Source organism: Capra hircus, chromosome 29 (genome assembly GCF_001704415.2).
Source record: "Capra hircus breed San Clemente chromosome 29, ASM170441v1, whole genome shotgun sequence".
NCBI classification, from domain to species: domain Eukaryota; kingdom Metazoa; phylum Chordata; class Mammalia; order Artiodactyla; family Bovidae; genus Capra; species Capra hircus.
Window position 1 is genome coordinate 17,847,631 of NC_030836.1, and position 8,225 is coordinate 17,855,855.

At 38.3% G+C, this 8,225-nt stretch overlaps 1 pseudogene across 1 annotated transcript; it reads left to right on the forward strand.

The window, feature by feature from the left end:
- LOC108634243 lies at nucleotides 302-1,353 on the forward strand (annotated as a pseudogene). The gene has a single exon (XR_001917516.1). The product of XR_001917516.1 is annotated as a beta-2-microglobulin pseudogene (transcript).

The following is an 8,225-nucleotide window of genomic DNA, read 5'->3' on the forward strand; positions in this document are numbered from 1 at the left end:
TATTAAAAATAATTAAATATCACTGCGAAATAGAGGTTGCTCTTAATTATTTTTAGTGGAATTGGAACATCAGGAAGTTTCAAGACAGTTTGGAGCTGTCACTGGTGATTTTGGTCATGATAAGAGAAGGTGCAAAGAAATAGAGGAAAACAATAGAATGGGAAAGACTAGAGATCTCTTCAAGAAAATTAGAGATACCAAGGGAACATTTTATGCAAAGATGGGCTCAATAAAGGACAGAAATGGTATGGACCTAACAGAAGCAGAAGATATTAAGAAGAGGTGGCAAGAATACACAGAAGAGACTCTGCCACCCGCGCAGCTGCTGCAAGGATGGCTGGCTTCACGGCCTTGGTCCTTCTCGGGCTGCTGTTGCTGTCTGGACTGGACACCATCCAGCGTATTCCAGAGGTCCAGGTATACTCAAGACACCCGCCAGAAGATGGAAAGCCAAATTACCTGAATTGCTATGTGTATGGGTTCCATCAACCCCAGATTGAAATCGATTTGCTGAAGAACGGGGAGAAGATTAAATCGGAGCAGTCAGACCTGTCTTTCAGCAAGGACTGGTCTTTCTACCTTCTGTCCCACGCTGAGTTCACTCCCAACAGCAAGGATCAGTACAGCTGCCGAGTGAATCACATTACTTTAACACAACCCAAGATAGTTAAGTGGGATCGAGACCTCTAAGCAGCACCATCAAGATTGAAGATTCTTCATTTGGTCTAATTCCAAATTCTCTTTCCTTGCTCTTTAATACTGCTCTGCTTTTCTGCTTTATGAACATAACAAGAAGTCGTATTCATGTTACCACAAATACTTTCTTTATAATCCTACCTTGGGCCCTACTTGTCCATGTTTGACCTGTCTAGGCAGGTGTCTGTGGTGGAGGCGCTGGCATCGTGGAGGTGGGGAAGACAATTGCAGATTTAACATCAGCATCTGGGTGTCTTCTCATACAAAACTGGGTAATAGATACTTATGCACATTAAAGTGAGCCTCCAATTTTGTAACTTTGTTTACAATTTTGGGAAAATTTTGGAAAGATAATTTTTAGAAATATGGGAATTTGTTAATTTTTAGAATTATGGAGCTTGTGGATGAAGCATTTTGCCATTTAAAATTTATATGTTATCTCCTATATCTGTTAGAAACTTGGTTGTGCCTTGTTTTACTATATATTTTGTTTTACTATTTAAAACAATGGTAAAACATTGTGTTCAGCTTCTCAAAGGAACAACAGCTGACTTCTCAATGTCAGTGGGATCCAGAACATAGCAGAAAGTCATCATGAATGTGATGAAACAACTTGCTATCTAAAATTCTGTATTCAAAAAAAATCTTTAAAGAAAATGACCACATGATAAACATTATTAGATAACTAAGATTGCAGCACCTGTCAGATCCTCACTAAGATTCTAGATGATACATTTGAGGCAGAGGGAAGGCCCAAAATGTGAGAGAAAAGGGAGAGTAATGGAAATGTATCAATTTTGTAATCTAAATATAAAATAGTAGTGGTTTCTAAAGTGGTTAGAAAAATAAAACACAACAATAACCTAAGTATAGACAGAGTAAACAATGTTAAAGTATTTGATGGACTGTTTACCCTGAAAGGTAAAGTTACAAATTTTTGGTAATTTAAATATGTACAATATATTTTGGGGCTGTCCTCAGAAAGAACATAGGCTGAATATTTAATATCCAACTAGAAGATGGCATAGGAGCTTATGGAGTGGTAGTAATGTTTCATTTTTTGACATGGATGGTAGTTACAACAGATTTTGCTTTGTAATTTTTTGTTAAATGTACATATATTCTGCTCATTTTAAAGAAATCTTATGTTTCACAATAAAAATAAAATTTATTAATGTGGTTAAAAAAAAAAAGAATACACAGAAGAACTGTACAAAAAAGAGCTTCATGACCAAGATAATCACGATGGTGTGATCACTCATCTAGAGCCAGACATCCTGGAATGTGTAGTCAAGTGGGCCTTAGGAAGTGGCACTACGAACAAAGCTAGTGGAGGTGATGGAATTCCAGTTGAGCTCTTTCAAATCCTAAAAGATGATGCTGTGGAAATGCTGCACTCAATATGCCAGCAAATTTGGAAAACTCAGCAGTGGCCACAGGACTGGAAAAGGTCAGTTTTCATTCTAATCCCAAAGAAAGGCAATGCCAAAGAATGCTCAAACTACTGCACAGTTGCACTCACCTCACACGCTAGTAAAAGCAATGCTGACAAATGCTAGTAAATGCTCAAAATTCTCCAAGCCAGGCTTCAGCAATACATGAACCATGAAATTCCAGATGTTCAAGCTGGCTTTAGAAAAGGCAGAGAAAGCAGAGATCAAATTGCCAACATCTGCTGGATCATCGAAACAGCAAGAGAGTTCCAGAAAAACATCTATTTCTGCTTTATTGACTATGCCAAAGCCTTTGACTGTGGAAAATTCTGAAAGAGATGGGAATACCAGATCATCTGACCTGCCTCTTGAGAGACCTGTATGGAGGTCAGGAAGCAACAGTTAGAACTGGACATGGAACAACAGACTGGTTCCAAATAGGAAAAGGAGTATGTTAAGGCCGTATATTGTCACCCTGCTTATTTAACTTATATGCAGAGTAATCATGAGAAATGCTGGGCTGGATGAAGCACAAGCTGGAATCAAGATTGCCGGGAGAAATATCAGTCACCTCAGATATGCAGATGACACCACCCTTATGGCAGAAAGTGAAGAGGAACTAATGAGCCTCTCGATGAAAGTGAAAGAAAGAGGAGAGTGAAATCCATTCCCATCACTTCATGGCAAATAGATGGGGAAACAGTGGAAACAGTGACTGATTTTATTAAATCACTGCAGATGGTGATTGCAGCCATGAAATTAAAAGATGCTTACTTCTTGGAAGGAAAGTTATGACCAACCTAGACAGCATATTAAAAAGCAGAGACATTACTTTGCCAACAAAGGTCCGTCTAGTCAAGGCTATAGTTTTTCCAGTAGTCATGTATGGATGTGAGAGTTGGACGGTGAAGAAAGCTGAGCACCGAAGAATTGATGCTTTTGAACTGTGGTGTTGGAGAAGACTCTTGAGAGTCCCTTGGACTGTAAGGAGATCCAACCAGTCCATCCTAAAGGAGATCAGTCCTGAGTGTTCATTGGAAGGACTGATGTTGAAGCTGAAACTCCAATACTTTGGCCAACTGATGGGAAGAGCTGACTCATCTGAAAAGACCCCAATGCTGGGAAAGATTGAAGGCAGGAGGAGAAGGAAATGACAGAGGATGAGATGGTTGGATGGCATCACTGACTCAATGGACATGAGTTAGAGTAAACTCCGGGAATCGGTGATGGACAGGGAGGCCTGGCATTCTGCAGTCCATGGGGTCTCAAAGAGTCAGACACGACTGAGCAACTGAACTGAACTGAACTATGAAATTCTTAATGACTGTTTAGAAAGGAAAGACCTCAAGCAGGACTTTAATAGCCTAGATGCAGGCGCATATGGGCACCAGCAACTGCAGAGTTAGGTGCCAGAGGCCTGTCTGCCCTTTAAGCCTTAATTAGAAGAATGGGGTTTCTATTTCTGCAGAGAGCAAGAGCTAGAACAAGGTGGAAAAAAATGATGAAGACAGGTGCTCTGCAGGTGCGCTTGAGGCTTCACAAAACTATTTGGGAAAAAATAAGGCAGTTTTTGGCTTTTCTGTGGAGTGAATGGAAGCAGAAGCAAAGAAGCACTGTTTTGGAGCTACTGTTTGAGCCCTTTATTGAAGGATGCGGTTGCCTGAAAAACAGTGTACTTATTGCTTATCTATAAAGTCTGTCAAATGCAAAATATAAAAATCTATAAAATATATACACACATACACACAGAGTAAATGTAATTTAATGACCTGAGTCAAAAAGTGTATTTTTTAAAAATAATGCTTAAGATCCTCTATGACCCACCTCCCAGAATACTGGAAATAAAAGCAAAAATAAACAAATAGGATCTAATTAAAATTAAAAGCTTCTGCACAACAAAGGAAACTATAAGCAAGGTGAAAAGACAGCCTTCGGAATGGGAGAAAATAATAGCAAATGAAGCAACTGACAAAATACTAATCTCAAAAATACAAGCAATTCATGCAGCTCAATTCCAGAAAAATAAACGACTCAATCAAAAATGGGCCAAAGAACTAAATAGACATTTCTCCAAAGAAGATATACAAAAATAAAGATCTATATATAGAAAATTATAAAACACTGATAAAGAAATCAAAGAGGACACTAATAGATGGAGAAATATACCATGTTCATGGATTGAAAGAATCAATATAGTGAAAATGAGTATACTACCCAAAGCAATCTACAGATTCAATTCAATCCCTATTAAGCTACCAGCGGTATTTTTCACAGAGCTAGAACAAAGAATTTCACAATTTGTATGGAAATACAAAAAACCTCAAATAGCCAAAGCAATCTTGAGAAAGAAGAATGGAACTGGAGGAATCAACCTGCCTGACTTCAGGCTCTACTACAAAGCCACAGTCATCAAGACAGTATGGTACTGGCACAAAGACAGAAATATAGATCAATGGAACAAAATAGAAAGCCCAGAGATAAATCCACACACCTATGGACACCTTATCTTCGACAAAGGAGGCAAGAATGTACAATGGATTAAAGACAATCTCTTTAACAAGTGGTGCTGGGAAAACTGGTTAACCACTTGTAAAAGAATGAAACTAGATCACTTTCTAACACCATTCACAAAAATAAACTCAAAATGGATTAAAGATCTAAATGTAAGACCAGAAAGTATAAAAATCCTAGAGGAGAACATAGGCAAAACACTCTCTGACATAAATCACAGCAGGATCCTCTATGATCCACCTCCCAGAATACCGGAAATAAAAGCAAAACTAAACAAATGGGATCTAATTAAAATTAAAAGCTTCTGCACAACAAAGGAAACCATAAGCAAGGTGAAAAGACGGCCTTCAGAATGGGAGAAAATAATAGCAAATGAAGCAACTGACAAACAACTAATCTCAAAAATATACAAGCAACTTATGCAGCTCAATTCCAGAAAAATAAATGACCCAATCAAAAAATGGGCCAAATAACTAAATAGGCATTTCTCCAAAGAAGACATATGGATGGCTAACAAACACATGAAAAGATGCTCAACATCACTCATTATCAGAGAAATGCAAATCAAAACCACAATGAGGTACCATTTCACACCAGTCAGAATTGCTGTGATCCAAAAGTCTACAAGAATAAGTGCTGGAGAGGGTATGGAGAAAAGGGAACCCTCTTACACTGTTGGTGGGAATGCAAACAAGTACAGCCACTATGGAGAACAGTGTGGAGATTCCTTAAAAAACTGGAAATAGAACTGCCTTATGACCCAGCAATCCCACTGCTGGGCATACACGCTGAGGAAACAAGAATTGAAAGAGACACGTGTACCCCAGTGTTCATCGCAGCACTGTTTATAATAGCCAGGACATGGAAACAACCTAGATGTCCATCAGTAGATGAATGGATAAGAAAGCTGTGGTACATATACACAATGGAGTATTACTCAGCCATTAAAAAGAATACATTTGAATCAGTTCTAATGAGGTGGATGAAACTGGAGCCTATGATATAGAGTGAAGTAAGCCAGAAAGAAAAACACCAATACAGTATACTAGCACATGTATATGGAATTTAGAAAGATGGTAATGATAACCCTGTATGCGAGACAGCAAAAGAGACACAGATGTTTAGAATGGACTTTTGGATTCAGAGGGAGAGGGAGAGGGTGGGATGATTTGGGAGAATGGCATTGAAACATGTATACTATCATGTAAGAAATGAATCGCTAGTCTAGGTTTGATGCAGGATACAGGATGCTTGGGGCTGGCGCACTGGGATGACCCAGAGAGATGGTATGGGGAGGGCGGTGGGAGGGGGGTTCAGGATTGGGAACTCATGTACACCCATGGCGGATTCATGTCAATGTATGGCAAAACCAATACAGTATTGTAAAGTAAAATAAAAAAATAAATAAAAATAAAAATAATGCTTAAAAACTAATATATAGATACCAGAAATCCTTTTCACTATACCTAATCTATAAGAAATACAAACCTCAACCAACTGGTTTTTCTACTTCCTTTTGTCTTTAATGATGGGACTGCTGGTTGGAACATGTACTTAAATTTCTAGTATTGGATTTAACTGAACCAACTTGATTTTTGTCAGGATTATAAACTGTTTGAATTCTGGTTATGGGAAATACCTCTTTCTGAATTTCACTCTGTATAACTTCCCATTCACTGTTCCCTTTTTGATGCTCAACTACCTATTTCATCTTTAATCAATTTCTCTTACAGTGTGTATTGTGGTGGCTTTTTCTTTGTTAAAAATGATATTTATGTTTTTCAGTAGGAGTAATTCTTCCCTTATCTCTAAATGGTGAACAGAATCTAACTGGATCTAACTGGGCACCACCCCGCCCACCCCAGAGCAGATCTGGCTCAATGAAGATTATGGACAGAATGTCTAATTAATAGGCTCTTATCACCATGGAGTCTTCATTCATTCAATAAGTACTTATTAAGAATCAGTAGGTGCCAGCCAGTCTGCTAGCAGTGAATAAATACTATCCTTTTTCTGTTGGTGTTTAGCTATTGAGAAAGGATACTATTAAAGAATGATAGATATTATGCATATTAGATTAGAGGACTATTATGCTGTCATTCCTAAGACTATGATTTTTAATCTTTATTTTTTTTTTTTTGAGGGAGTGATAGGCTCTTTGAATCTTATCAACGTCCTGAACATTTGCCCCAGAAAACAAAAATATCCCAATAATTTCCCAAATATTGCCAATAATTTCAAGTTGTTCATGAAGCCTTTGAAATCCCTTTCTGAACTCTGGGTTTAGAATTCCTACTCTAAATGGTAAACACTAAAAAATGAAACCAGAAGACGCACACATTCTAAGATGGAAAGGAAGATAGATTACATACTTAGGAGTGGCAGCAGCAAGAATGAAAATTGAATTTCTATAGCTTTATCTTACATGTGTTATCACCAGCTAACATATGTAATAATTCATGTTTCCAGGAATAATCCACTGCTGAGGACCCAATACCCCACTAAGTGAATCTTGGCCTTCCACTCAATGAACCTTGGCCTCCCACAGAAGGAGCTACCAACTCATTCACCTTTGCTCTAGTATAGTAACAGTATGACAGGTGGTTAGAAGTACTATAAAACAAAGTAGAGTAAAGGGGATGGGAAGTGGCTGGGGTTTTGTGTGCCTGTGCTTTTTTATATAGTTATATAGAATGTCAAGGACGTTGTCTCTGATAAGGTGATATTTGAGCAGGAGTTTATAGAAGTGAGGGGTTAAACCATGTGAATATCCAGGACAGCCTTTCAGCCAAATGGAGCAGCAAATGGAAGGAGGCCAGTGAGCAGAGCAGAGTGATCTGTGGGAGTAGGAGCATGCTGGGCAGTGAGATCAGGAGGGCGTTGAGGTGTGTGTGTCAGGTTTCCCAGGGTTGGAGTGAGAGGGTCAGAGTCAAGGGATAAGCAGTATCTGAGTGTTCCAGGCTCAGGATCATAAAGTGCTGTAATGGGAAAATTGCTCAGCTAAACCCAGTTGGGGGATGTTTTGGGATGGTTATCTGGATAATATAGAGAGGTTTAGCAAGTCTGACCTTACCTTGGTAAGGGTTAACTAATGGACACTGTTCTCTCTGTGTGTGTGTGTGTGTGTGTGTATGGGGGGTGGCTACAGGGTAGAGTCAGAAACAGAAAGGACAATGGAGAAAATACTTAGGAAAGTGAACAGAAAACAGAAGACTAAGATATCTTAAGTGGGAAGAGCTTAGAAATCAAGGAAAAGAAGGGTTAGGAAAGAGGGGAAGGGAGTAATGAACTAATATTTTTCACATGGCCACAATTTGCCAGGATCTTTACATTTATATTTTATTTTTTTAAACAATACTAAAAGTGTTTTTGTCCGCATTTTACAGTTAAGAAAATCTCAAACCCAGAAAAGTTGAATAACTTGATCAAGGTAATAGGCTACTAGTAAATAGTAGGAGAGGATAACTTTATTATTTTGTCTTTATGTTGTAGTATTTTCTTTTATTGCTGTGTTTATTCATTCTTAGTATTATATTTGGAGAAACAAATTGATGTTACAGGTAGAAAGACAAAAGAAGGATGGCA